Consider the following 17,591-nt stretch of genomic DNA (forward strand, 5'->3'; position numbering starts at 1 on the left):
GTATGATTTGAGACTATGATTTACCTACACATTATATGTATATTATAAAGATACTAAAGCAGCATACACTTACTCTGCCAGAGTAGTGAACCTAATTAAACATGTTTGATTTCTGAATAAATTAAACTAAATCCAAACTATTTCCTAAAATCACAGAACATTAAGGCCAATAGTATCCGTGTCAGAGATTTACTGTTACTAGATGGGGAGACCAATTCTAACAGCAAATAACAGTCTGAGACTCCTCATACCTCTGTGCTTAGAAATATGTCTCTCTTGAGCTACTGTAGAGGGGAAGGGATTCTTGTGCAGTCCAAGTCACTGTGCTGAATGTACATTGATTCCTTTATGATGACTGCTTAACTCCCCATTGCCTGTCCCAGAGAGGCTTTCCAATGTAGCTCAGTATTTCCTGTACTTTACAGACACGAAAGTTCCAGAAACTTTACGAACAAATTCTGAAAGACCTATGAGCAAATGATGCTGAATATTTTTTAAGCCACATTTCATTGTCTTAGTCAAAGCATGATGATTAAGTGATTATTTAAAATTCATTTTTTAAATTAGCAACTTCAAGTATAACAACTTTGAAACTGGAGTAAGTGTTTATTTCCTATTAATAAAAATTGTGACAAAAAAAGAAATAGAATCAAGACCTTGCTCATTGATATAATGGGAAGAAAGATAGGGATCTAGTAGTAATCTAATGGTTTATACCTGCAAGGCTGATGCGACCCTCAGCAGAAATTTGGAAACAGGAGGAAAATAACTTGATGGAGGTGGGTGAGGACTGTGGAAAGAATGGGATACTTCAGAGGGAGAAAGTTTAGCTGTTAAGTTTAAGCCATGTTAAGTTGTAAGTTCTGGAATGAATGTGCAAGTAAGGATATCCAAAGGAGATACAAAGTTAGAGATGGAGCTTACTCACAGAAGGGGTCAAATATGGAAATAAGGATTTCAAAGTCACTAACATAGAAGTAATATTTAAATCTATGGGCCTAGATGAGACTGCAAATTTCATACCATTAGATTGAACTTCCCATATTCTTGAGTCAATAGAAAGAATATTGATCTAATTTTACTGGTTTCACATTTCTGGGGGAAAAAAAATAAACCACTACTAATAAATATAATTCAGGTAAGAATTTGAAAAGTTCTTCAGGAAGAAGAAACACTACACTTTAAGGATGAAATTGGTGATAGTTGTGAATTTTGAATCTTTCAGGAGCCTTATGTTAACATATCCTACAGTTTTTATATCTCATTCCTAGAAGTTCACCATGTAAAAACACAAGTGAAAACTTCACTTCCAGTGGAACAATTAAGAAGCATATACTTAAAGATGATCTTCTGAAAGGCATTGTAAGAGCTTTGCAATTTTTAAAGAGAGGTTTCTATTGTCTTTGCCTTAACATGCATAGATGTGAATTTTTAGTAAAGAATTAATGAATGAAATCCTTTATGAAGGTTTTCAAGTACAGTTTTTGAACAAATTTTCCAGCTTGCAGATATATTGTTTTTTACTATCTATACAGGTAAATTTGAACTAATTCATTATACCAGTGGTTCCCAGTCTTTTTGACACCAGAGTCCAGTTTTGTGGAAGACATATTTTTCCAGAGACCAGGGTTGGGTGTGGTTTTGGGATGATTCAAGTGCATTACATTTATTGTGCACTTCGTGTCTATTATCATTACACTGCAATATATAATGAAATAATTATACAACTCACCATAACATGGAATCAGGGTGAGCCCTGAGCTTGTTTTCCTGCACCTAGATGGTCCCATCTAGGGATAATGAGAAACAGTGACAGATCATCAGACATTAGATCCTTATAAGAAGCATGCAACCTAGATCCCTTACTGATGCAGTTCACAATAGGGTTTGCACTCCTATGAGAATCTAATGCCACTGCTGATCTGACAGGAGGCGGAGCTCAGGTGGTAATGCCAGTGATGGGGAGTGGCTGTAAATACAGATGAAGCTTCACTCACTCACCCACCACTCACTTCCTACTGTGCAGCCCAGTTCCTAACAGGCCACTGACTGGTGGAATGTGCAGGTCCCCAATCCCCAGTACCAGTCTGTGGCCCAGGGGTTGGGGATTCCTGAATTACACAATAAATATGCATTCAATTATTCTAATGAAGTCAAATATGTAAGGTGAAACATTATGATGAGTAGTTTTCAAATTGCTATTATTATTTATTAGTGAACCTTGAAGTCCGTTTAATAGGTCAAAATCAGTATTTTAAAAAGAATATAAAATAGAAATATTGGAGTCCACTGAATGTAAAATGTCTAAGTATTTCTTTAAGACATCTCATGACATTTTTATTATGTGTGAATGTGTTAGAAAGAGAGGTATTATCCAATTTAAGTGCATTTCTTATCAAGAAAAGAGGTTGAAGGCCACTGTTCCAGAGGAATGAGAAGAGAGGAGGGGGAGTGGTGTGTTGACTAGGAACTGTTTTAGCCATTTTATCAGTTAAAGACAAGTATCAGCTACGGATACCATTTCACACTTCATTTCAGTAGCCATTGGTCATTCTCAGTCCTTTAGAATCTACCAGATCTTTATGTCCTGCAGCTCTCAGCTTCGCTATTTTGTGCTTGCTCGATGGTTTATACCCAAAACCATACCTTAGAGGATGAATGTATTCAAACTGGATGTCAACCTTAGTAAGAGTCAGTATATACCTCCTTTATTCTCTATTTCATCTTTGTCAGGAGAGCTGAAGTATACTGGAATTTGTTTCACAATCTTACCAATAATACTACAACATTGTATCTGATGAATACTAAAGCATCTTTTCAACTCTGAGCTTTAACACTACATTAGATATTCCTAATTGGAAAAGTGGTCTTTATTTCAAAAGGGCTGAGGAGAAAGGTTGGATTTCCTGAATTTATCTCAGAAAGAGGATTACCAATGTTAAAAAGGAGCATAAATATTCAAATCTGGTCTATGGTGTCTTCCATTAACCAAGACACAATATTAGTATTAAATAATAGTTAGCTATGGAATAGTTAACTGTTATTCTGGATTTTTATATGTTGGCAAAAGAAACAGAAGATTTGAGCTGTCACCAGTTTGAGAGCCTATTAAAGCATCAGAGTGTTAAAAATTTTCTTTCCAACTCTTCATCTTGCGTTCACTTTAAATATTGAGAACAAATCACATTATTATTAAAGAATTATACATATCTGAGTTACCTCTGGGGATTATACTTTGGGATATGATATGTTCTGATCCTTGAAGCGGTAAAATGACCATATCTAAAGAATAGAGGCCTAAACGAGAGGAATTGGTATTTATACTCTAACCTCTATTGCCACCATGACCAAAGAGCTTTTTAAAGTAAGTTAAGAACAGACTCAAAACTAAGAAAACTGGAAAGATGCAATTTCACCTTTGAAGGCCAACACTCTACCTCCCCATGTAGGTGACAAAAAGGAAAAAGAAAAAAACGGCACACAATTTTCAAATAGAACAGAAAATTTTAGGCAAAGAAATACTGAAATGTTAGAAGTACTATGTAGAAATCCTAGATCTGGTGAAATATTCTGTCAGAATGACTCATTGGTGAAGGACCAATGGAGAGTCCCAGTCCAACGGAGATAGAACCACAAAGAATGTGGTAGAGAAGAGAATAAAATGGCCTATTCAGTTTAGGCCCAGGAAGTTTCCCTGTTCCATTTCTCATAGCAAGACTGAGACACTGTTGAACGTGCAGAACAAGATACGCATTAAGATGACATTTATGTGATAAACAAAATGAATCAAAGAATAAACCATATAATGCTATGTGAGAATTTGTGTCTATGTAAACGCATAACTAAAGAATAAAGGCATTGGTTTTCTCTGTATAAAGCACTGGGAGTGAGGATGTTGTTTCTGAATTATTTTAAAGTATGGTAAAATTCACATAACATAAAATTCATCATTGTAACCATTTTTAAGTGTACAGTTCAGTAGTATTAGTACCTTCACATTGTTGTGCAACCATCAACACCATTCACATCCAGAATGCTTTTCATCTTCCAAAACTAAAATTTGGTACTCATTAAATAATAACTCCCCATTCCTCTCTCCCTGCAGCCCCTGGTAATCACCATTATACTTTCTGTCTCTATGAATCTGACGACTCTAGGTAAGTAGAATCATAACAGTATTTGTCTTTTTGTAACTGGTATATTTCACTTAGCAGAATCTCCTCAATGTCCATTTATATGGTAGCATGTGTCAGAATTTCCTCTCTTTTACAGATGGAATAATATTCCATCGTATACATGTACAACATTTTATTTAACTATTCATCTGTCAACAGCCAGGTTGCTCCCACCTTTTGGCCATTGTAAATAATGCTATTATGACAGAGATGTACAAACATCTTTTCAGGACCCTGCTTTTAATTATCTGGGGCATATTCCCAGAAGTGGAATTGTTGGATCCTATTGTAATTCTATTTGTAATGTTTTGAGGACCCTCCATACTGTTTTCCATGGTTGTCACACCATTTTATATTCCCATCAACAATGCATAAGGCTTCTAATTCCTTCACATCCTCACCAATTTCTACCTTTCATTTTTTAAATTATGGCAACCATCCTAATGGGTATAAAGTTTCGTTTGAATTTTTTACAACCAAAATATATTCACATACTATTTTTTAAACACTCAAAATATCTCAACAATATGGTGTGAAACTTAAGCATGTATATTCTGTAAAAGGCTTGTTGATGTTATTTCTGGTTAAATAATTCTCTTCTCCAAAAGAATATGTAATTGGGTAAAAATAATTGCAACATGATTGATGAGAAGGGATGGCTGGCCTACAGTGGAGTCAAATAGAGCATCCACATGCTGGGAAATAATCCATCTGCATGAGCTGGACCTGCAAAGCCAGTGGGGCTGATGGGCTCTTACTAATATCTAAGAGGGGGAGTACAAATTTTTCATATGAGGGATTAAGAAGGATATTAAAAAAAGCTTTAGTTTATTATATAGGGGAATTTTTTTCCTGGGATATATTTTCTTGAATTATTAACTGATAATTTAATTGATACTCAAAATAATCAGAATGGCAGGATATTTTCTTTACTCTAAAAACTTAACAGGAAACTTATCCTCCTCCTCCTCCTTCTTCTCTTCCTCTTTCTCCTTTATGAGCAGTTCAATGGTATTAGAATTGAACACTAATAAATGTTTAAATAGGAATGATTTTGGGTGGAGAAGAGTTTCATGTTGTCAGCAGTTAGTAGTTCTGGTAAAGACAAATATAACACCATGTTAATGGAAAGACTTGTGTAACAGCTATGTATACATACACACATAAATACATATATATGTGTGTGTATATATATATATGTATATGAAAAGAAGCGTGTAAAAACTGTAACTGTGATAAAAAATCAAATTAAAGGAGTATCTAGAATCTTTGAGAGCATAGTATGATTTTAATAGATTTTGGAGCATATTTTCTTCTGCCATTATATGTAAGCAGAGATAGTAGCTCTCAAAAAATATTCTTGTGTTCCCTACACTTCTCAGTCCCTTGCAGTTAAGAGGGGCATCTGACTATTCTCAGATTGTAAAAAGGTGGAGCGGAGTCATGACTATGACTTCCTAGCTGAAGCACTGAAGACCTAGGTGCCAGCTCCCCACTACTCTCTCCCTCTGCCATAGCATCCGTAAAAGCCATTTCCTGAGTTGGAAACATCACAGGAATACGACAACTGGGACCCTGAGTCACCAGATGGACCTGTATTTGACATTGCATCATTGAGAAATAAACCTCTGTAACGCCAAGCTTTTAAGATTTGGGGGTTTATTCATTCTTGCTGTATGGCTTAGCATTGATCAGACTACTACAGCAGATTAGTGATTGAGTAATTGTGTTCTTATAGGAATTAGCAGTGATATTGAGAACAGTGGGAAAAAATTATTATTTCTCTGATCGTTCTACTATCTATATCTTCATCCTTTCTGTATTAAATATATTGAATATATTTTCCCCTTTTAAAATAGTTATATTTGTTTCCTAGTATAGCTATATTTGTTTCCTAATTTCGCTATCTTAGTTTTCTAGGACTGCCATATTAAATTACCACAAACTAGGTGGCTTAAAACAATAGACATTCATTTCATAGTTCAGGAGGCTATAAGTCTGAAACCAAAATGTCAGCCTAGTTGGTTCCTTCTAGACACAGTAAGAAAAAATGTCCATGCTTCTTTCCTTGGCATTGCTTGGTTTGTGGATGCACCACTTGCATCTCTACCTCCATCTTTACACAGCTTTCTCCCTGTGTTTCTGTATCTCCTCCCCTCTTCTATGAGGATATCAGCCATATTGGATCAGGGTCCACCCTAAACCAGTATGACATCACCTTAACTTAATTACATTTACAAAGACCCTATTTGCAAATAAGGTCACATTCATAGGTAACTGAGATTAAGATTTCAACATTTCTTTTTGAAGGATGCAATTAGACCTACAAAAATAGCTTAGAAATGATATGCCACTTCAGCTTCCCACTTTTATCTTCTGGAAGTAAATTTTATAAAACGGATTTAAACAACCCTTACTTTCAGTCATCGTTTTAGAAATTGTTTTGTTTTTGTTTAACATAACTTACCAACTTTTAAAAAAGGAGAGATAATCTTAGTCAAATACTTACTCAAATTCAAACATAATTACTATCTATACTTATACTGAAAATTCTGTTACTATATAAGATGTTCTGGTAAGTTTGTACATTGCAGGCAAGATACGCGTTTCCGGCTTTTTAAGTGCCACTGCTAAGATAAGTGCAAGCAACAGTGCAAAGACAGGATCAATGATCAGAAATGGAATGTAGTTGCCCATCCAAATTGTCAGTTCAAAGCCTCTCAGTTCTTTTCTATTTGTTCCTTTCTTGATATTCAATCATCGGCCCTTTTCTGGTCTCTCTTTCTCTTCTTCTCTCTTGTTACACTGCTTCATACTCTCAACATCCCTTTCTCAGCATAAAAAGTCAAGACCAGATGTCAAAGTCCAAAAACAACCTTAAAGTTATATTTTGTCTCATTAATTTGTTCAACATGTGCGCACACATACACTCATATATGTGTGCATATATATGCGTATATATATATATATATATATAGGTAATATCTATATAACAAATACTTATAAGGCCCCGGAGAAACAATGGTTCAAGGTAAAAGGAAGCACATAAACTAGGATATAAACATGGTTAATTGGGAAAAGGGTTTGATTAGGGGAAGAATAGAGCCAATATGGGTACAGAAAATAGAAAAATTCAAACGAGTCTAGAGGTCAGAAAGTGCTTCTTGGAGAAACTATAAAAATGGAGCATGAGGGCTGGGCACGGTGGCTCACACCCGTAATCCCAGCACTTTGGGAGCCCGAGGCAGGCGAATTGCGACGTCGGGAGATCAAGACCAACATAGCCAACATGGTGAAATCCCGTCTGTACTAAAAATACAAAAATTAGCTGGGCGTGGTAGCACACGCCTGTAGTCCCAGCTGCTCTGGAGGCTGAGGCAGGAGAATCACTTGAACCCGGGAGGTGGAGATTGCAGTGAGCTGAGATCACAGCACTGTACTGCAGCCTGGGGACAGAGCAAGACTCCGTCAAAAAAAAAAGGAAAAAGGAGCATGAAAATTGGCATGCATTAGTCAGGTTAACAGAGAGATGTTTTAGGCAGTGGCAGCATTATGGGCACAGGCTCTGAACTGAAAGAGACAGTGATATATCCCATAAATCCAAAGGAATTCAGAATGGATACAGCTCATTTTTATGATTTAAAAAGTGGTGAGAGATGAGGCTGGAGAGAATTGCAGAGGCCAGAGCGTGAAGTACCTTATAAATAAGGTGGTCATGTAATTCATCATCCAAACCAGTCCACTTCTGAGAATAAAGGGAGCACCACTATTAATTAGGCTGGGGCAGCAGTTGTAAACCAGGGCTGTCAGAGACTAACTGGGATGTACGGCTACATGACTTATAAATCACATTAGCAGAGCCTGGATTTTATACTAAGGTCAATCAGATGCCATGACAGCATTTTGGAGAGAGGAATTGCTCAATACTATTGTGTTTTATAAAGCTTAGTCTAGCTGAAGTACAACAAACAAATGGGGGAGGGCTAAATTGGAAGCAAGAATATCCATTAGAAGGCCACAGTGATGATTTCTAGTTGTGAGATGATGGTGGCCTGAATCACTGTGATGGTTGTAAGCCTGTAAGGAAATTGAAGTAATAATAAGTTGAACCATATGAAATTACTTCTACTCACCATTTGAACCTACAAAAAGGGCAGTTTTATAAGGCTCAACTAATAGATTTTAAGGAAATAGGATTGATTTGTGGCCAATATTAACCATTATGTAATTGTTATATGATGATGATGACAATGATGATAATGATGATGATGATGACTAGTGAGAATAGTGGTATTATCATGATTGACTGACATAAGTTATACATTAAAGTTTAAAACATAGAACACTTAAAATTGCCACCTCTTGATATTGACAGAACAGTTGATTGTATATGGCTCATACATAAATAGGCACAAAGAGGGAAATAACCCCAGAACCACAATCCCAATGAGTGCCTTATGATTCTCAAAGAGGGAAATAGAAGAAAACTTCCAGCATTTTTATGGGCCCATCATTGAGGAAACAGAATGGGAGTGCATTCATTTGCTGGAGATCAGCAGAACACAGTGAAAAGTGATGGAAGAGGAGAAACACCACGGGTCAGATAGAATGTAGGTTTGAAGTCAATTTTGAGGTTACTGTGGGGAACTGAATTTGTGCCAGGAAGGATTTCTGATCTTCACTATTTGAAGCAATCACAATATATTACCTATGTTGATGCATTTAATCAGGATCCAAAATGCACACCTCCCAATCCTGACACCGTGACATTACTTATGTTCCCTGCTACTCCCAGATTCCATATCAAGAAAATGATCAGAAGGCTGAACCTCGAACTACTTGTTTTAAATGGAAAAGTAACTGAAAAATTACTGGATTGGACTAAAATTAATTGAAAGCAACCATATTGTTTGCCCTAAGGAAACTGGGGGCTCAGAGTCACAAATCAAATTTTATACTAGAAATTTAAAATGTACATTTTTTTGCACAATGCTGTGAATATTTTATTTGTTACAAGGGAATGTTTAGTGTAGTGGAGATAATGAAGAAAATCAAGATGAGGAAGACTACTAGGTTTGTAGTTCTACAATAGGTTGGGTGACAATTTTCTATGTAGTATATATGGGAGGATAGGAGTAGAAGATGAAAAATTCAGTTTAACACCTAATAAATCTGCAAATTCTAACTTCCAATATTTGTTTATTTCTTTATATTAATTCCAATTTCACTTAAGATTATTTAGAATTATGTAGATTTTTATGATAAAAATGTATTCAATTTTCAGATAAACACAACCATGACTGCCATGCAAATATATATACATCCTAAAAAGTTTACCTTAGATCCTGAATTTTTTTTCCCTAATATATCTAAAAACCCATTTCAGAAGTCCTACTTTACTAAATTGAATTATAAATTTAGGAAATTTAAAGTAATGTTACCAGTGTTTTGGTAAATATCACTTTGGGAAGAAAAATAATTATATTTTCTTACTTCTAAATCTTTCACTCACACACAAAAAAACAGAGCTAATCTTTCCATCACTCTTGATTAACCCATACCACTTTATAACAATGAGTTTAAAGTAAAGAAAATAAATAGAAGAAACAAGAAATATTAAGAATATAAAAGCCAGGCTCAGTGGCTCATGCCTATAATCCTAGCACTTTGGGAGGCCAACAGGGGAGGATTGTTTGAGCCCAGGAGTTCAGTCTGAGCAACATGGCAAAATACCATCTTTACAAAAAAAAAAAAAAAAGAAAAATTAGCCAGGTGTGGTGGCAAGAGCCTGTAGTCCCAGCTAGTGGGGAGGCTGAATTGGGAGGATCGCTTGAAACTGAGATGTCAAGGGTTCAGTGAGCCATGATCCTGCCACTGCACTTCAGCCTGGGCAACATTGTAAGAGCCTGTCTCAAAAAAATAAAAAGAAAAAAGAAAAAGGACAGATAATAGGGGAAGAGTATAAAATAAAGAGAAAAAGCTGTAAGAAAATGAAATAATTCTTAAAATTATACACATTCAATAAAGTGGTTGTGGAGAAATTAAAATTCCATGGGAAAGAACTAGGGCTGATGTGAAGCTCTTCTCATTTCATTGACCTAAGGACTAACTATAATAATATGTAAGTCCTGAAGCAAGCGAGGAGAGCCTCTTTCTCCATTGAGGTTAATAGACCATATATAAAACAAAGGAAATTTAATTCCTTTGTTGTTTAAAAAGGAATAAAAGAAAAAGTAAAAGATAAAATGACTTTTAATTGAGAATGCGGAACACACTTTTAAATAGTTAAGAAAATGAATGTTCTTCTCTATATACTATTACAAATCTTCAAGGTACTCAACCAGTGTTGCACGTGGATTGATGGGCAAGTTCTCTTTTTTGCTTATGTATAGTTTCTAATTGTGGTAAGTACAGAGTAAACATATATTATTTCTATAATTAGTTGTTTTTTTCTTTTTAAGAGGGGCTTCAATTTCATGTTCTATTTGTAGAATGGGAGGACAAGAAGAGATGATGAGACACTATGGGATTTTTTAAAAAAGGAAAGAAAGCCAGCACAAAGTGAATGAAAGAAAAAAGTGAAAACAAGAATCAGGTGGACCAAGGTAGATCTGGTGGAATAAAAACAAATGTGAGGATAATAACGTCAGGGGGAAAGAGAGGTCAATACTCCCTAGCTATCTCAAACCTAATGCTGAAAAGTTTCCACTTCACCAAACCCCATCCCATCAGATCCAGTCTTGCCATCTGGCTTATAACTTATCCAATCCATTCCAATTAAAACAGTGGAAAGATCCAGCTGGAGGGCCAACAGGTTTCCAATTTGACTTGAATGTTCAGATGGAAAAGATGCTGAATCGAAGGTTAAGACTCACCTCCAGCCCTAAGTTCATGCGCTAACCCCACAGCCACTGCTGCCAACATCAAATGCTTCTCAGAGTTGTAGGATGTCTCTTGACTTCTCCACATCGACCCTATTTGAGAAACACCACTCCATAGGAAAGAACCATGGAGCACTATGCCACCAGATTCTAACTTAAAAAAGCAATCACTGAATAAAGATAAAGCAATCACTAGCGAAGGAAGACTTGAAATGCCAGTTACTTTACTGAAGCAATGTTCAATTGAAATGCCCAATTATAAGAGCACTGCATACTCCATTTAAGAAGTAGCCACATAACACTCAGGTATTCACGTAACAGAAGCTCAGTGATTTTAATACCAGTTATTTCCGTTGCTAAAACTAGTACCTACAGTTAGTGTTCTCTCTGATTATTATATTTTTTTGGAGTGCCTACTGACCCAACAAATGGGAATATGAATCAAGATAATTGAAGTTTTAAAAACTTTAACAAAGACTAAAAGTTTGGGCCTCTATTCCCATATCCCAATTAGTCAAATAGGTTTTTTTTTTTTTCACCTGGCTATTATGCTACTCACTTAGGACCATTGAACTGCTATTGAAAATTGCCATGAAATTCAGGACTATCATCACCAAAGGAGATGGGCGGAGATGAACTAGCAGCAAGTAAGAACAGCACAGCAGTTAAATAATAGATAACATTAGCCGACATGTAAATAATTAGGCATTAGGTACACATGCAATTAAATATTTGAATTTCAATGAAAACCATATTTAAATTCCTTTTAAAATAGTGACTAATTAGTTGTATTATACATCTTATTTTAGAAATAAAGGACAGATAGGTTATCTCTCATCATAAATAGTTGGTAGACTAATCACCAAATGATTAAGCTTCTATTATTCCCCCACAGTTGTTTTCACTACAAATATCCAACTATAAAGACTTGGATTTTATACTGTAGCCTTAGAGGTTCATTTTTCAGACTATAAAATAACTGGCAGACTATCCAGTGGCACAAACATCATTCCAAATTGTGATACAATTTTTATCAGACAATGTATTTCACACTGTTTAAGTAATACTCCCATCGAGTGTAGTTATACAAGACACTGCCAAGTTTACCTGCAGAGAAACACACTTCAATAGTGTTCACACAGCATGAAGGCATTTATCATTATTCAAATATAGAAGAAAAGAAAGGGTTCCGATGTTTCTGACATTATAACTGGCTTGTGGTAAACTGCTGGTAAGCAGCGTTCAGTGGGCTGTGCTTATCCTACACAACTGGAAGACATCTCTCATGCTGTTCCACAAAATACTAAGAGAACCAGAAACGCTTTGGGTAGAATTCCTTCCTTAGCTCTCACCCTGTTCTCCAACACCTCTTCCAAGACAACCATGGGCTAATCTAAAAAGCAGGTTAAAAACTAAAAGAGAGGCAATGTGTATGTGTACGTATGTTTTTTAAAGAAAAATCATTTTTTTTCCATTAACCTTTCTGCCTTGTTCATGTCAATGTCTGAGTGAACATTTACAAAACATTTTGACAGAGGCAAATATATGTTCATTTTCAGCATTTGGCCAAATAGCGAGTACATAGCCATGCTATTCAGGAAAAGGTCCATGTGACACCAAAGTATTTCAAATTAGATGAAATATTCAGCCATCTCAACCTTATTTCTACCACTAAACAGGGTCCAGCAATAAGCTGCTCCAATTCGAGCTACTCATAAATAGGTCTGGCTCATTGTCTTAGTCGTTCTTTTACTTAAAATCAGTAATGTACATTAAGTATAAAGCATTTTTGGATAAGTAATATTTTTGTTATTTTTAATAAGATTTAAAAAATGGAAAAGTATGCTATATTAATATTCTAATGAATTTAAGAACACATTTTAAACATCACAAAATAAAGCATAATTAAATTTGATAATAATGAACCCAATAATGATCAACCCAGTTTAATTATCAGGATGTTTTAGATTTTGTATCTTCACCTAAAGGCTCTAGTAAAAGAATTATCTGATTAGCACATATACTTACCGTTTATCTCACAAAGTGCCCATAAGACACTTCTAAATTGAGGTGTCCATGAAAGCTGTCTTTGTTATCCATAGGTGATTCAACTTTAAAAGTAAAGCCTGCCAGGCGCCATGGCTCATGCCTGTAATCCCAGCACTTTGGGAGGCCGAGGTGGGCGGATCACGAGGTCAGGAGATCAAAACCATCCTGGCTAAAATGGTGAAACCACATTTTTACTAAGAGTACAAAAAAAAAAAATTAGCCCAGCGTGGTGGTAGGCGCCTGTAGTCCCAGCTACTTGGGAGGCTGAGGCAGGAGAATGGCATGAACCCAGGAGGCATAGCTTGCAGTGAGCGGAGATTGCACCACTGCACTCCAGCCTGGGCGACAGAGTGAGCCTCTGTCTCAAAATAAATAAATAAATAAATAAAGCCTATAACATAAAATAAAGCTGTAGCAAAATCTTCTTTTGAAGTGAGCATAGCTATTTTAAAATTAGACATGCTTGGAACTGGACTAGGATGTACTGGGCCCAGGAGCTATAATGAACTTGAAGCAAATATTACATATATATATGATAGAGGATTACACAGTTAAACAATACAAGTGAGCTCTTATCATAAGTAGTATTTCTCAGTTGCTCACTTTACATTTTGTTGCTGATTTCAGCATTCACTTTTCTAATAAACGTGCAGACATTTTCTAAAATGCAAAATTACATTCACCTGCTATTTAAGTAACATTTATCTCCCTGTTTGCACCAGGGAGCCAATGAGCACAAACCATTGGTTTGAAGTATCAAATTGATACGACATCGCAGAACCAGGTGGCTTTGGAGAGTTGTGACAGTAAAACAACTGAAGCAAACCTTCAGCCATAGAAAGCTATTTTTAAAGTAGAAATGCAATTTCTTTCTGGTTTTTGAAAACTATTTATGGACATTTATGTTGGAAATAATTTCTGTTAATAACCTTGAGGAAAAAAAATGGATGAGGAAGTTAGCTTGCCTCTTCTCTTATTAATTTTTTATCTTCCATTTCTTTACAATCCTTTTTACTTTTCTAATTTTTGCCTGGGTTTGCCATATGCTTATACCCACAGCTGAAGAGGATAGCTGAATTTAATGGCACCTACAGATACCTTCAAAAGGTAACTAAGACTTTGGCTATAATGTAAAAAATATATAGAGTTTCCATAACAGGCAAATTTTCTTTTCCCTTGCACACAAACCTCAATTATAAACTCATTTAATTTAGAGTCACTATGTGCTGAGGTAATTCCACTACATAAAAATATGATTACCCCTGGTATATTTTGACTATATTTTATTGCTAACAAGCTTCCCCTAATCTGCTCTGAAAGCTTAGCTCTGACTGCTTGACTAGTGCAGTTGTGAAGATACTGTTAACAATGCCCACAAATTGATTCCAGAAGTAAGACTACGGTGTCTTGGTCACTATGTTGCAATAAGCTACAAGTACACAATTTTAAAATGGAATCTTGATTACAATGCCTGTAGTCAGTAAGTAAAACCAATTATTAATGTCATCTAAACAACAGTGAAGCAAAGTCATAGCTTACTTTCATGTACACATTTATGAAAAGTCACAGCCAGAAGCCTGAGGAGTTAGTGAAGCTGATCTTTTTTCATAGAAATGTGTCATTTAGAGACAAAGTACACCAGTCGAATAAATAATTATAATGGTTGGTTATATCAATGATGGGGTGTATTTTTGTGGGCTAAATTAATCACATTTGAAAAAGTACTAAAAATATGGAATTTGAAAGTTTAAAAGTTCTCCAGCTACCCCATCTTTACTTTTCTTAATCTCTCAGAGTGGATATGCTTCTGAATTTTTAATTTTTAGCTTATTTTCTCTCATCACAAAGTAACATTTTTCTTTATCAAAGCAAATCTAAACTTAAATTCCAGTCCCTTAATCCTGTGTTCTCACAATTTGTCAACCCTATTTTAACTTAATCTGCCTTTCTCATCGCCCATGCTCCACAGCCCACCATTCCCTCCTCCTGCACTGCTCTTTTCCTGATTTGCCCATCAAAATTCTCTTCTTTTCAAAACTCAGTCCAAATTTCAACTCCTCTGTGAAACTGCCCTACTCCTGTTAGATGGAAATGTTTCTACTTCCCCATAATCTAAAAACAATTTTAATAACTTTCTTAGAGCCCTTTCTACATTCAGCCTGACTGTATAAATCTAATGATATACATACATTTACTGTTTTCTCTACTATGCCATTCCTGAGGTTAAACAATTATCTTGCTCATCTTTGTATCTTGGGTGTAAAATGACTTTTTCCACTCAAAATGCATTGACACATTCTTACTTAATGAATAAAGTGGGATTTTTCTTTTCTTCCTTTAGTATCGCTGCCTTACCCATAATTATAATAAATTTTAAACAATTAACTAACAAATGGATAATACCCTGCTTTAAAAGTTAAACAAAATATACTTACTCTGTTTTATATGCCTATGAAGAATTTTATAGAAATCTCAAATTTGCCAGAAACTTAAAAAACAAAATCTTTCCCTGTAGAGCCAACTTTTCTACTTATTTTTTTAATTATGTAAAAAGAGGGAGAAAGGAAGAAGTAGGAAGAAAAAGTATCAGTTATGGTATCATTCATTATCCAAAAAATTAACTCACCAAACACATATGTTGATAGAAGTAAATAAACATTACCAGACTAAGATCATGCCTTTATTTAGAAAATAATTTTTCTGTTATAAAATTAAATGAACATTTTTTTCCATGCAACCCAGGAATTTGACTCCTAGATAAATATGACAAATGAAAACATATGTCCATAAAAAAACTTGTACATGACTTGTATATAGCAACTTTATTCATAATAATTAAAAACTGGAAATAGTCTGAATGTCATCAACAGGCCAATAAAATAAAAATGGAGGTACATACATACAACGGAAAATGTTAGTAACTAAAAGGAGCAAAATATTGATGGACACAAAAACATGAATGATGTTTACAGACAGTAGACTGGATGAAACAAGGCAGACAGAAAAAAGTACATAGTTGGTGATTCATATAAAGGAAATTCTAGGACAGATGAAACTAATCAGATAAGAGTTTCAGGGCTGTGGAAAAAGACAGCAAATAACCAGTGAAGGCTTTCTGGAAAAGTAGAAATGTTCTATTATTTTTGGTTGGGGTGATGGTTATATGGGTATATATATATTTGTCAAATGTCACATACACTGCTTATGTGTACAAAAACTTTATTTTATAGAAATTATACCTTTAAAACGTTGTTTTTAAAAAGAGATTGTGTCTTTATATCACATTGTAAATATCTTCCTGTCCAGATAAGCTTCCTTTCCTCAGTTATAGACTCATAACTGCAACAGTCCTAGTCCTCAGGGGTCTCAAGAACAGTTGAAACAAAGTGAATAAAATGCCTAACACAAAATTGGTACTATGACTTCAACAGAACAGAAAAATAAAATTAAAATTTAGGAAAGCTAAATGGAGATAAGAGGTTTAAACTCAATAAACCATATTTTCCAAAGAAATTTTATCATACATATCAACATAAATAAAACTAATCTAAATGATTATCAAAATGCATGTCAGAAATAAACACGTACATGATTTATTAGGTCAGGGCTCTAAGTAAAAGTTACCCCAAAGATTGATTTTGAAAATAAAATCGGTTTATCTTGTTTAGTAGTCATAACATAGGAAACTATGACCCAGAATATAATGCATTATATGGAAAGATTTTTAAAGTTATCCAGTTTCTAGAACTTTATACCATCATATAAGTACTGGTCAACCAATATCCAACTAAAATTATAAAATGGTTAATTATTTAATTTAACTTATTAATTCCTCCGTTGATTAAAATTGGCATATAAGCAAAAGAAAACCATATGCATCTTGGAAAAGAGACATTATTCTGTTATCTCCCACACATACACAAGAAGTGTAATCTTCAACAGCAGCCTTTTCCTTTAACTAAATTAACAATGCTTATTATATTCTGGCCTCCAGTTGCAGAACAACATGTTTCATGTTACTATGCCTAAATTTCAACCTGGCAATAATACTAAGAAACTCAGCAGGAAGGCTGGGCATGGTGGCTCACACCTGTAATCCCAGCACTTTGGGAGACCAAGGAGGGCAGTTCGCAAGGTCATGAGTTTGAGACCAGCCTGGCCAACATAGTGAAACCGCATCACCACTGAAAATACAAAGATAAATTAGCTGGGCATGGTGGCACTCGCCTGTAATCCCAGCTACTCAGGAGGCTGAGGCAGGAGAATCGCTTGAACCCAGGAGGCAGAGGTTGCAGTGAGTCAAGAGCACGCCATTGCACTCCATCCTGGGCAACAGGATGAGACTCCAGGAAAGGGAAAGGAAGACGAGGGAAGGGGAGGCAAGGGGAGGCAAGGCAAGGGAAGGGAAGGGAAGGGAAGGGAGAAAGAAAGGAAGAAAGAAAAAGGAGAAAGAAAGGAAGAAAGAAAAAGAAAGAAAGGAAGAAAG

At 35.3% G+C, this 17,591-nt stretch overlaps 1 protein-coding gene across 1 annotated transcript in view; it reads right to left on the reverse strand.

Moving 5' to 3' along the window:
* LAMA2 (laminin, alpha 2) overlaps nt 1-17,591 on the reverse strand; it is a 613,484-nt gene that overhangs the window by 574,129 nt on the left and 21,764 nt on the right. The gene's annotated exons all lie outside the window — the stretch shown is intronic.

Source organism: Colobus angolensis, unplaced genomic scaffold (assembly GCF_000951035.1).
Source record: "Colobus angolensis palliatus isolate OR3802 unplaced genomic scaffold, Cang.pa_1.0 Scaffold322, whole genome shotgun sequence".
Lineage (NCBI taxonomy): Eukaryota > Metazoa > Chordata > Mammalia > Primates > Cercopithecidae > Colobus > Colobus angolensis.